The sequence below is a fragment of the Alexandromys fortis genome, unplaced genomic scaffold (assembly GCF_014885135.2).
Source record: "Alexandromys fortis isolate MF-2015 unplaced genomic scaffold, M_Fortis_MF-2015_v1.1 scaffold_4, whole genome shotgun sequence".
NCBI classification, from domain to species: Eukaryota; Metazoa; Chordata; class Mammalia; order Rodentia; family Cricetidae; genus Alexandromys; species Alexandromys fortis.
Window position 1 is genome coordinate 16967396 of NW_026067944.1, and position 14818 is coordinate 16982213.

The following is a 14818-nucleotide window of genomic DNA, read 5'->3' on the forward strand; positions in this document are numbered from 1 at the left end:
ATGTATTGTCACAGTGATAAAAAGGAATTATCAAATTACCATGAACTTGAGAGAAAATGAGAGGAGCATGAGTAGAGTTCGTAGGAAGGGAGGCAGAAAATTACAAAATCATATTTTAATTTTGAAAATATGCATGAAAGTCTGATATTTTATTATGAGGTCGGAGAGGCTGAATTATCAAATATTTGTGTGACAAATGGACACTGGGATGGAAATTCCATGCTCCCACACAAGTCATGATAAGATATATAGGGGATTATCAAAGCTGTCACTCTTTAAGTTGATTATCAGTTGGTATATTGGGATTGAGTGAAACATATACATTCACATAGCGTTACCGCATGTCTATCTTCCTGCATGGAAAGGACAAAAAAGAAACTGATTTTCTTAAGACATCTAATCCCTGGAAATTATTTCATGAGCTACAAATTCCTAGCTTCTTTTACCATAAACATGAAGAATAGACAATCTCATAGAAAAGGCCTAGAAACTCTATTTCTGCAGAATCCTGACCTGGGCCACAGGTAAGACCGACTATTCTATAAGACTACCATTCACTGAAGGTGGATGCGTTGGCCAGAAAATGAGCACAAATGGAACTAGAATACTTGTTTTCTTGTCTGGTGGAACCACAGGGAAGTTAGGAGATCAATGGAGCGAGCTGAAAATGGAGTGTCACAAAAGGTTGCTGACGGACACATCTTGTCGTGTGACTGTACAATTATGTGATATTATCCTATAGGATTGGGGAATTATTTTAAGCATAGTTTTACTGATTTGATTTCCTTCTTTTTTTTCAGATGTAGAGCACTATCCATGCAATATTTTATATAATTTCCTGTGTCAGTGTCTTTCAATTGATGATTTTAAGGCTCCAATTGAGGGTCGGAATTGAGAATTTAAGCACAATTGAAGAATATCATTAGGATAGAATATTCCAACACTTCTAGTGCCATGACACGGTGTGAAAGCTCCTGACATCTCAGCAACTTATTTTAATGATGTGCCTCTATTGAATCTTTTAGGCACAGTATATTCCTTTTATATTAATAAGGAAAGAATAAGTTAACGTTGAAGGAAGCTCCTTCTGGACAATGTGTAGTATTTCAAAGAGCTCAACAAAGGATTTCCAGTTTTGATGACTGACAGTGTTCCAGATGGAAACTTTGCCTGAGACAGTGAACAAAACAGAACCAACTGCAATAAGCTGGCTCATTTGCAGTTGGTTGTTTTCATAAAACATACCCATCAATCAACCGAAACCAGCTGCTCAATTTTCAGAAGCTATGGGTAAAATTCTTTACTGAAAAAGATAATAAACCCAAGATAAAAATACATACGAGTCTGTAATTCAGAATTGCCCTGTTAGGCTTTTTATTAAGTGTACAGAGAATAAAAATATTTTTAGTACTTCATTTTTTTTTGGGGGGGGGGGACTGTGGTTTTAATAACCTTAATAGCTCAGGGGGAAAAATCTCTTTTGCACACATTTCATATTCTGTTCCTGCTATATGAGTGCATCTGAGGTAATACCAAAAGGAATATTTTTATCAATTTAAAAACACAATTTTCATCACAGGAACACATGTCAATTACTGCTCTCCAGTTTCTTTCAGCATGGTGGTGCCTTCCTGAAAGCTGTGAGATTTGTAGCCCCCACAACTCAACTGCATTTGTATTCTCTCAGTGAGAGCCAACTACTTTAGTATTCTGTCCCTATAACTTCTCATCATCCACAATTTCTCAGGCAAAAAACATTTTAATACATTTCCATGAACAATTATTATGCTCAAAACAGTCAAGTTTTCTTTCATGTGACTTCCAGAATCCAGGCCAAATTTGTAAGTTTTGATCATGGTTTTAACTCTGAGGAATGCCCATGTCTCTTTACATATCCACAGGACCTGTGAATTGAAATGATCATGGCAGTTCTGTGCCTTCCTCTTTATTTGTATGGTAAAATCTATGCATCTGGCAAATATATTCAGAAATCAAGACCGCTTCTTTCTTCTTATTCATTTTATTGTTTGATAGTTTCATACATTTATTCAACGGATTTCAATAATTTTCAGCCCGCTTTCCTCTTCCTCATTCTCCCCACTCTCACAATGGAATTCTTCTCAACAGCCCCCATCCTAATTTCACACCTCCTTTTTCTGTGTGACTCAGAGTTCAGTATGCCCTGAGTGTGGGAGGGAGTTGATTTGGTACAAGAGTGAAAACATATCTGTTGCTATGCCACAGAAGAACATGGTGCTCCTCCCTAAACAACCATCAGTATCCAGTAGTTCCTCTTGTGTGGGTGAAGCCCCTGGAGCCTGCCCTTCCGTTATGAAATATGTATGTGCCCAATGTTGTTCAGGTCTTGTGCAGATAAGCAAGACTATCACACATTCATGACTGCAATAGCTGTACCATGGCCAGAAGGCACAACTACATCGCCTTGGCATTTACACTCTTAGAGGGACGGCTATGGCTCTCCTGCTAGAAACCAAACACTCTACCATCACCTGTAGAAAAGTTATGAGTTTCTGCACTTACCATTACCAATTAGCAGTGTGAACCTTTCCTGTAGAACACAAAACGCATTATTAATGCATGACTATGAGCATTTGTATTTAGGAGGCACTGTGACTGCATGACTGCTTAGTTGAACGTAAGAGTAAGTCTATTTCTTGTGTGTAGATTTGAATTAGATATTCATTAGCCACTTTTTCTGGCTTTACATCAATTTCAAACATCAGAAGACAATCTATTTAGTAGCACTAAGGGGATTTCTCGATTTGCATTTTCCTTAAGCAAATTGATTTTGCAATGCTAATGGTCCTTGATCTAAAACTGGACACAATATGTTTATTTCAAGACAAAAGCTGCAGATGCCCTGTCTATCTATATTATTTTAGGAATGATTTAATTTTGCAAGCAAATGATTCTACTGATGTTAGATTTGAATTTGTTCTGCAAGATTTGCTTTTCTGAAAGGAAATGCAAAGCTATTTTGCGTTAAGGACTTGAATTTGCATCATATTTTTCATATTAGTTTAACACCTCAAATATGACAAAATAAGATACAAAACACAATGTATTCTGGCATTCAAGATGAAATATCTGGAAGGAAAAATATAAATAGTAAAGAAATATACAGAGAACAAGAAAAAATATACGGACACACACAAATATAAGTAGGTATCATAGGGGACATTTTATTGCCACGAGGTCTAAGTCTAACTTGGTGCTAATATAACAGTGAATAATTCATGCAAAAAACTAGAGAAAAGAAAGATGATGATACAGGTGGTGCATGGGATGTTTTAAGACTAAAACATGTTTCTCTGATTTATTTCTTACCCACTGACACTTAGAAGTCGCAAGTAGGACACCCTGAACACCAGTTAGAAGTCAGGGGGAAAGACAACTGAGTTTTTCCCCATCACATCCTAGCTAGCAGCCATCAACTATGAAGATCTTCAGGATCCCAATCACAAATTTAAGAGATCTTTTCATTGGCCTCCTGTCTATACTGTTTCTTTTTTATTGGAAGGTGGATTCTCACAGAAACTTTCTATGTCTTCCATTCTCAACAGTCAGTCTGCAGTCAGCAATATCACTGCAAGAGAGGCTTCCTTGACCTCTACAGTCAGTGGCAGCACAGATCACGGACTTATGCATGATTTCTGGCAGTAGTAAAGGCCATGGAGATGACTCCAGGTGTTCCAGTGGGGGCTGAGCCTGTGCAAGCTCCAGGCTGTTGCATACTACCTTTCGAGTCCTCTCTTATCTACCAAAGCTTTCTCCCACACCTACCACCTCCATCTTATTATCGCTCTCCATGTGTTGCTATGTTCCCCCATGTTTCCCACTTCTCCATCATATATTTTTCATTGAAGTGGCGTTGGAAATATTTATATAGGCCCAAGTAGCTTTACATGAAAATACTCATCGCAGCGAGTCATTGTCTCACTGAACATAGCGGACAATGAGGACTACTGAGACCTCAAGAACAATGGCAATGGGTTTTTGATCCTACTGCACGTACTGGCTTTGTGGAAGCCTAGGCAGATTGGATGCTCACCTTACAAGACCTGGATGGAGGAGGGTGGTCCTTGGACTTCCCACAGGGCAGAGAACCCTGATTGCTCTTTGGGCTGAAGAGGGAGAGGGACTTGATTGGGGGAGGGGGAGGGAAAGGGGAGGCGGAGGTGGGGAAGAGACAGAAATCTTTAATAAATAAAAAAAAGATTTCTGGTTTCTGAAACAGCATAAAAATCATTGCCAGTACACCTCTAGGACATTATGTGACTAGGTATGGTGTCCGGGGGCAGGATTTTCATTAGGTTCAGACCTAGGCACACCTGCTCTTGGTGCTGGCCTCTGGCCCTGACACCATTGTGCTTACAGCCATTGGGCAGTACCCAGGCCTGGCTTTCCTGCTTTTAGCATGGTGACCATCATTGGTGGCTCCGTGTTACAGGACGACATTCAGTAATGCTGTATTCTTCTGTGAGCTGCGTCTGCTCACTCATATAGCTCCCATATTCTTTATAGCTATGTCCCTATTTCACTATTCTCATATTACCATTCTACTCTAGTGGCTCTGCTCCACCATCTTTACTTCCAGTTTCATAAAACAGCTTTCTAAAAACATTCTCCCATAAAAAAAGTTATTCCATAGATAGTTGTGGACTCTGAAGACCCCTTCTTGCAGCAGGGCAGGATATGGAATAGGACTGGGTTCCTCTGCCCAGACTCCACCTTGGAAGCTGCAGGGCTGACTGCAGGAGTGGGCAGCAGCACTGAGTTGTTAGTGGCATCCATCATCCATGCATTGATATAACCACGGATAAGTTTGCTCCTCAAATGTCTTCCCAGCTAAGATCCTACAAACAACTCCATTGAAATTTCTGGGTAAAAAAAACAAGATGTGAAAATAGAGAAGTGATAATTGGGAAGAAGAAGGCTATTAAGAACCTATCAAGTAACTAAATATTATCAAAATTTATTATGTACCTCTGTGAAAATTCCCCAACAAAACCCATTATTGTGTGTAATTAACAGGTGTCAATAAAAGTTTTTGAAAAAGAAAGTACAATCATGAGGGAATGTAGACGAGTGAGCAATTCTGCTTAGACGTGTCTTTAAATCAACCCAATCAAGACAATTTAAATGTCTTTAAATTGTTTAAATTTAAACGAATATTCATTTATTTGTCCACTCAAACAGGAAATATTTTGTGTGTACCTACATTGTACTAAACATTATACCAGTCATTGATGATGGAAAGAACTGTTAAACAGTGCCATGCACATAGACCAGCAACAGTAAGAACATTATATAAACCTTAGGCTGGGTTTTTTTCTTAGGGTTATTTCTCTCATCTGTTTATAATGAAGCAAAAGTTTTCTTGAGAATTGTGGAACAAACTCAGGATGTATCCATAAGTTACCCTTTCCCCACTTTCAAACCACATACAGTAAATTTGTGCAGAATTGATCATTATTTGACAAATAATTTGTTCCACAAAGCTTTAAGACATGAATTCAACCCTGGTACTGTTTGATTGCTTGAAATAGAGTCTCTCCGTGTAGCCTAAATTTGTCTTGAGACTTGATTGATGAGCAGTTTGTTACAACACAGTAAACTTTTTGTTCCGTGCAAATCTTCAGGATAATTTGAAACTACACTGACTGGAGCATTTATACTGTCATTTCCTTGAGATAATAAAATACACTACAAGTAACAATAGCTCGTCATAAAGTCTTCTGAAATAAGTTCAACTCTATCTTTGAACTTCAGCTTGTAGTTAGCCATTAATGACAAGGACAGACTCAGTGCTCACAAAATCTTAATTGTCTTAGTATTGTCACATGAAGTGTTTGCCTCAGAGAGAAAACCTTTTCTGTCTTATTTTACAATACTTAAAAAAATCACCCACCACCCAAACCACTAAAAAAACTGGATATGCAACTTTGCAAACATTCTCTAGACCTTTGCAGATAATGTGATCTGTTCACTGAAGGGCAATGATGCACTTTATGAGACACTTTTCAGTGTAGAAAAGTGATGTAATGATTATCCTTTAGAGTGTCATTTTATATCTGGTAGTGAAATTTCTCCTTTGATCATCTATACATCGGTGTTATTAGTCCCATTGAATCCTTGATTAATGTTCTCCAAGATGCAAAATTCAAAGAGAACACAAACAATTAGATACTAGAAACTCTACTTTAATATATAATTTTCCATTTATATTTTTTTAATATTTTATAGTATAAAATATAGAGTAACATTATGTAGCTATAACATACAACTGGATCCTCAGCACCAAAACAGTTCTGCTTATCAAAATTTATATGTACAACAAATTCTATAAAATTTCCCATGTATATCTGGGATCAAGAGTTCAAGGCAATCCTCCACTACACAGCAATACTGCAAGGATATTCCAGAAGTCTATAATTGTAGCAGCTTAGACAAATGGCCTCAGTCATAGATGGAAACCAGGGCAAAGATCAAGAGAGGGAATTGTTAGTAGGCATTTGCCTTTTGTTTTCTTCTAGTGTTCTATCACTATATATGTGTGCGCGTGTACTTCAGGCATGGCTGGTGTTAGCAGAGGGCAGAAGAAAGTCTAAGATCCTCTGACACTAGAGTTACAGGCTGTTGTGGGCTGTGATGTGGATGCTGGGAACCCATGAGCAGGTTTCTTCCTTGTCTGTTTTGTTTTCTTTTTTATTTTATTTATTTATTAGTTGAAAAATCTTTTCTCATTTTACATACCTATCCCAGTTCCCACTCCCTCCCTTCTTCCCCCACCATGCACCCCTCCAGTCCCCATCCACTCCTCAGAGAGAGTAATACCTTTCATGGGGAAGTCATCTGGCCCTTCACTTTGAGGCAGGACCAAGGGCCTCCCCCCTATATTTGGGCAAAGCAAGGTATCCCTCCAAAGAGAATAAGCTCCAAATACCCAGTAGAAGCCAGTGGTCCCACAGACTGCCCAAGCCACACAACTGTCACCCACATTCAGTGAGTCTAGTTTGATTCTGTGCAGGTTTTCCACTGTCAGTCTGGAATTGGTGAGCTCCCACTAAAGATATCTTGATTGAAGGAACCAATAATGGCTAGGGAGAAATCTGTCACTAGAAAATTCCACAGGAGTCCACGAGAATGACCTCAGCTAAGACCCTAATAAATAGTTGATGAGGGTCCCTGGACTGGCCTTCCCCTGTTACCAGATTAATGACTACCTCGTCATCATAGGACCTTCATCCAGCAACTGACGGAAGCAGATTCATAGATTCACGGCTGAGCAGATTTATAAAAGGATATGATATTGTGACTGGAAGGAAAGACTCAGTAGTGAAGAATTCACAGAGTTCCTGTAGAGAACCCAAATTTGGTTCCCAGCACTCAAGTTGGATTGCTCACACCTGTCTGTAACTCCAGTTTCAGTAATCCTCTGGTCTCTGAACACACTAAATGCACATCTATATATACACATTTAGACACACAAATAAAAAGTATTTTTTTTAACTAAGGCATGGTACTAACGTAGGAAATTGAATGTCATAAGCAATTCTAGGACAAAGGAGTAAATGTGAAGTTCTTATGTATGTGAAATTATATAATATCTGCAATATCCAAGCCAATATAATATCTGCCATACAGTATTTTTAAAATTTTATCGAATGCATTATCCATTAATATTTGAATATATTACAAATATTAATGCACAAACCTGAACACTTTTATCAGCAATTATAAAAAATATGCATTTATTTATACTAGAATAAAGTCTTAATGTGTATATGTTATAAATAAAACACTATATTTCATGGTAGAGCATATAAATTAGATTTATGCCAGGAAAATATTATAATTTGAAAATAATATTCTGAATAACTGAGTCATTTGATAGAATTGAGTGAAAATGTTTTTTGCTTCAATCTACTATTTGATAAAAGTTGAAAATCGTTCATCTTCAGAGTCATAATCATATTATATACTTCATATATTTCATATGGGAGGAAATATATGTAATTCTAGAAAATTTATAATTTGAGAATTTCTGTGGCACAGAAGCAACGGGTGTATATAAATTATTAAAATATGCACACGATTCTCTAGTTTCTTTGCCAAACCTCATCAATTTGAAGGGACCCATCTTTTCATAGCAAAGTGCAAAGAACTAGGACGTCTAAATGGAATAATATTGTCATCCCCGATCACTGAGGGGCAATCTTTCTAGTAACGGTAAATGGGAGTCTAAGCTTATTCATTTCTCATTTTTAAATATAGAGTTTCAGCTTGCCCTGTTTTAACCAGAAGGCTTTTTTAAAAAGTCATATAGCCTCTGTGAAAAGTGGAATACTTCATAACTACATAATGGCTTCATCAACAAATACGCGTCTGCTTCCTGCAGTGAAGCCACAAGTATGTTGAAAGGCCCTGGCTTTCGGCAGGATGTACAAAGATCTCCATTGCAGTCTCTTTTGGATCACTTCCCCCTCTTTGTGGTGGCAGTGGTTGTCTGGGTGTGTGGGTGTACATTTAAAACACATCTTACAGAATTTTTAATAATGCATTCTTTGGGAAAAAGAGAAACCATTTTTCCTATGCTATGAGCACTTGGAAGACTTATTTTATGATTTATTGCTTTTGCTTTTTCATCAGTAATACATGATTGATTAAGTGGTGGTAAATAGAGATTTTTGAAGAAAAAAAATCTTAAGTGTTTTGTTAGTAGGCACCAAAATTTTATGTATTCATTTATTGTGAATGCTATGAAATATTTATTGTGAATGCCTACGAAATTGATAGGCAAATTAATATTTCAAGTAGGTTTATTTATGGTGAGTTAAAAGAATATCATTGCATTTAGTGTATAGGAGTTTCTTCCGGTTACATTAGGTACTTCATATTAACATGCTCTTTTGCTCACAGTCTCCATTTGAAAGACTTAGCTGTGGGGTGCTCTGGCTCTGAGACCATTACCATCCCCAGAACACAAACACGAGGAGTCTTTCTAGATCATATAATACAGAAGGCGTGTATCCCGAGGGTTACCCTTACCTCCTTATCCTACTAATATGACTGGATGTTGAGTGGACAACTTCCCTAGTCTAGTAAGCCTCCTCTCTTCTGTGCCTTTCGTAGCAATCCAGTCTTCAGGAATGCAAACAAGTCTGGTCTCTTCTGGTTCTCTTTGTTTCAAAGCTAAGTTTTGTATCCTTCTGTGAAATTCTTTCCAGGAAAATATTGACATATTAAGAAACGTTTCTGTGGTTATTTCACTATCTGTCTAAGAGGTATATTTAAATAAATCAGTGTTATTTCCAAATTCCAAAGCCTGTCATGAAACTATCATGTCCTCACCTTGTAAATATGAATACTGTCTCTTTCCTTGTAATGACATGATAGCACGAAGGTAGCATAATCTTTTCAAAAGCTAAAATTTTATAGGAAAATGAAAGTTTCAAATGAATTATTTTTCCCTATCTGACCTCTTATACTTTTCTTTTTAAAGATTTTTATCAGTTGTGTGTGTACATTCCCTGTGTGTACGTAGGGTCCTGGAAAAGCAAGAACACACTAGATCCCCTGAACTAGAGTTGTAGACAGTTGTAAGCCACATGGTTTTGCTGTTGGTACTGAACTATGTTTCTCTTGGAGAACAGGAAGTACTCTCAACCATGGAGCAACTTTTCCAGTCCTGATGTTTAGGTTCTGTATTCTGTGGTTTTAAAGTCTTTAAAAGAGACAAAAAGGCCTGGAAGGTTGAGGTATTTTCAATCCACTGAACCCACATGGTAGAAAAGAGCCAATTCCCACATATTGGTGTTTGATCTACACACACACACAAACAAACACACATACAAACACTCACACACACACACATGCACGCACACTCAATGAACAAAATGCAATTTTAAAATGTTAAAAAATTAAAACCATAAGCATAATGTTTTTACCATTCTCATTCATCTCTCTAAATTGTAGATCTCTATAATAAAGGAAATTGTTTCTTATTAATATTCCTTTCAACCTTTTCAACCTAAATTGCTCAACATCATACATACCATTGTTTTGCCCTATTTTACCAGATATGAAAACTAAATCTTTAACCTTAATAAGATCATGCTTTATCTTAGTAACTATATTTTATCAATTTTTCAATGTTTAAATTGCTGACAGACTCCTCTTATACATGTCATTTTCATCTTGTCTTATTTCTTTCTCATCTGTGAACTTTAGTCCTTCATGGATGGCCACTTCATGTTTTCATTACTAAAACTCTGTTATTCCAACTTAGGTATGGCAGACCCTTTCATACAATATCTCATTTGAAAGTGTCACCTTCATCTTCCTAAACCATCTGCCCAAAGGAAAGTGTCAGGCACTCCCGTTCACCCAAGGAGCTTTTAAAACTTTACAGAGAAGTTATACAATCTATTTAGTCCCTTAGAGTTTACCAGGATAAACTCACTAGGATTTTATTCCCACAGGTAAATACGCGCATTCACTGATAACATAAATGAGTTCAAGGTACAGGGGATCCTTGGTTCTGGAACCAGCTCTGACATAAACACCCTACCTGTAGAGGCCTTCTCTATAAGACTTCACAGGGATAGCTACGGGTAACACTGCAGAATGCAGGTACCACTATGACCCAACTGTTTCCCACTGTTGTAACAAACTTCAGCCAACATTTTCCGAGCTCTGTTGTATGTGAATCACATATATACATTATTTCAGACAATGCTCCTATCAGCCCTGCAATTCATGCCATGTCATGCCATGACCTTCATAAGTTCAGACATCAGAGAGTGAACATTCAGAGGATCTGTAGCATGAAGTCCACACAAGCAGGAGTTGAAAATGGAACTCGAGTTCAGAAAGGTTTGAGCATTATGTCAGTGTCTTCCCTATGCTCGCTGCCCGTGTCTTTCTTACACTGCTTGAGAATCGTGCCAGGTTTCTCCCCTCTCATAGTGAATTTCACCCACTAGTCCATGTGAGAATTTCACCTCTCTCTCTCTCTCTCTGACACAGACACACGCAGACACACAGACACAGACACACACACACACACACACACACACACACACACCCTCTTTAAAACAAGAACAGAACAAATGAATGAGCATCATTTTCTGCATGCTCCTTTAGCTGGAAAGTGCAGTTAGTGCTTCTATACTGTGGCTGAAATTAAGCGTTTTCATTTTCAGATGCGTGCTTTCCATCGATACTTTCATAGACAGAGCTTTTAATGCTTCAAAGAGTATGTCTTTGTGTTATAAGCCAGACTCAGCACTTCTGTAAATTGAAGAAAGTTGTCCAAAACTTTCAACCTTCCCAGCTTTCTTAACACTGTCACAAAGATCTGTCTTCTCTGTTCCTGGGACGTACAATTATAAATCAAAGATTAGAACAATTATCCCCCCATAAAAGAGCATTCTCTGAAAAGGATCATTACTCCTTTCCAAAATTTTATGGCGTTAAAATTTTTTTTTCAGTTTTCCTGATGAATTTTACCAACTGACCAGTAATCAAAACAACAAAAATAGCTCAAGTAATTTTATAATGTTGCTCACTCGGGGAACTTACAAAATATTTCCCTTTGGATGCCAGTGCTTCTTTGTTTTAGGAGTGTGATCCAGCTCCCAGTTAAAGAATTCTGGCTTTTCTTTGAAAAGTACTTATTTGCCTCCTGACTGAGATCATGTGCTTTCAATTTCTTTTGCATTTCACCACTTACTTTCTACAGCATTCTTTTATGGCTGAGTGACTGCCTGGCAAAATAGGAACTGAACCACAGTATGTAATTAAGTTCTTTGCACAATGGAAGTTAGTCATCGACAGGATTACACCACTGACTCTGGATGCTGCAGGGGGGACAAAGAGCGCAGAGAGTTCTACAGCCAGTGTCTTGAAGCATGGCATTGAGTCCTCTGTGCTGTTTTAATGCTATAACAGTCTATCTCCAACAAATTGTTCTTCCAACTGAAAACATAGTTATGATGAGTAGCATCTTATGCCTTTTATATTTTTGCAAATATTTTATGTGGCAACAACTCTGAGCGGAAATTGGAAGAACTTGGCGATTTAAGCTGTGCTTTGTGTTTCATAGCTTAAAAAAAATCATCATAAATCAGTAACTACCTGGAAGGACAAATAAAACGAATGCAGTTTCCGCTCACATAATGTACATTTAACAGTTGATGAAAAAGAATACGGTTCAGACTAGCTTACAAACTTCGAATAGATTTCAGTTTTTAAAAATATGACATTTCTATTTAGGAGTGATTTTAAGATTGAGCTAGAATGCTGGTGTGATGGCTCCACTTTTAAAGGGGCCTGCTTTTGAGCCCAACAACCAGAGTGCAATCCCCAGTTCTGCAAGGTTGGAGAGAATGGAATTATAAGTCGTTCCCTGACCTCTTCACAAGTGCTGTGGTACATACACACCCTCTCTCAAACTCACCCTCACGTACCCAAATGCACAAAAAATAAATAACAAATGCATTAGACGAACAATACTCTAGGGCTGTTTTAACATATGATGCAAAATTCAATTTCAATTGCATGATCAGATATGTACCTAAAATGAAAAATAAAATGAAAACCCAGTATATTCCTGAAAAAGTAATAAAAGTGTAGACTGGGGCAGTAAAATGCTTGCTATGTGAGTAGGAGTACCTACATTTCATCATCAGTACCCATTCCCAAAGGGTATAGGCCATGCTGCAATCTCCATACTGGGGAGGTAGAACCAGAAGGATCCCCGAAACTCCATAACCAACAAGCTGGTGGCCCCAGGTCCTAATGACAGACCCCATCTCAGAAGAACAAAAGCAACAAACGAGACAATGAAAAGCAAGGTGGATGGATCTTGAGGTTAACCTCTGACTTACACACATATGCTCAGTCTCTCCCTCATACGTCTGTACATATGCATGCACCCCCTCAAATACAAAATTAATGAAAGAAGAAAACATGGCAAATATTGCTTACTTAGTAATATTTTCTCAAGAAACAATACAGTTAATTTTTTTACTTTATTTTTTTGTATTTTTCTTAAAAACTAATTTTCATTTTATATTCCAACCTGAGTTCCCCTTTTCTCCTCTTCTTCCATCCCTACCTTTCTCTTTCCCATCCTCCACCATCTTCTCAGAGAGAATAAGGCCTTCCTTGGGGTGTCGACAAAGTCTGGCATACTAACTTGAGGCAGGGCCAAGCCCCCTCCCTCATCAAGGCTGAAAAAGTTATCTTACTATAAGGAATTGGCTACAAAAAGCCAGTTCATACACTTTGGAAAGGTCCTGGTATGACTGTCAGCCCCCTCTTCTCCCGCCACAAACAGATAAAGCCACATAACTGTCACCCACATTCAGAGGGTCTAGTTCGGGTGTCATGCAGATTCCCCGGCTATTATTTCCTAGTCCATTATTGTAGTATTGTGTACTTTTAACCTTTTAATCCAAAGTACAAATTTGACTATGGTTATATGAATGTATTTATGAACCTTTTCTATTTTATTTATCTAAATATTTGTTTGGCAGTATCGCCATGCTGTTTTTCTTATTAGAGCTCTGTGAGATAATTTGCTGTTGCTTCTTCACAGTGTAAAAAAAAATCGTTGATGAATTGGAGACAGTCTGCGTATGGAAAAAAAACCTGTGCCAGATATTCATTGAGCAGTGACTCCAGAATACCTAAATAATTCAAAACATTTAAACACCAAAGAACACACGATTTAATCAGCAAATGGGTAAGTGAAATGAACAAATACTTTTCAAAAAATGATGGGAGAAAATAGCCCATAAGTAATGAAAAATTTTTATTATATTTAGTAATGATAAAAAATATAAATCAAAACTAAAGTGATATTTCATCACAATCTAACCAAATAGATATTTTCTTAAAGAAAACAAAAGTCAATCAAACAAGCAAATTACACAAACATAAACAAAATACTAGAAGGGTCCAGAGGAAATGTTTTATACATTGCTAGTAGGAAACTAAGTTAGTCCAATTACTATAGGAGCTAGTTCTAAAAGAAGTAACAAGTGCTCTAGCTCTGCCATTTCTACATCTGTCAGAATATATTATATACCTGTCCATCCATGTTTATTATAACAGTGTTCACATTAGTCAAAATATAGAATCATTATAGCTGCATATATGTGCATATATATATATATGAGTTTAGCATACATATGTATGTGGTGTATGTATGTAATGTAGTTTTAATCTATCTAAGAATTTTCAGTAATAACAATATCATGCTATTTTCAGGAATGCATGTACAACTGGAGATCATCATATTTAAAATATGTAATTGGCGAGCTCTGTTAAAGAAAAGAAAGGGGTCAGAGAAAGTATAGGTGGGAAACTGAGGATAGTTCAGAAAAGGGTGAGCAATCCAGATTCTATGCATATAGAAAAATACCACATTTTATAACTGGGTTGATTAGCCTTTTACGGTCTAGTTTCTTGAGTTCTTTATATATTTTGGAGATCAGACCATTGTCAGTTGCGGGGTTGGTGAAGATCTTCTCCCAGTCAGTGGGTTGCCTTTCTGTCTTAGCGACAGTGTCCTTTGCTTTACAGAAGCTTCTCAGTCTCAGGAGGTCCCATTTATTCAATGAGGCCCTTACTGTCTGTGCTGCTGGGGTTATACGTAGGAAGTGGTCTCCATGGGGCACTGAGCTGAACAGAGATCTCTCAACAGAAGAAGTTCAAATGGCCAAAAGACACCTAAGGTCAAGCTCAACTTCCTTAGCGATCAGGGAAATGCAAATCAAGACAACTT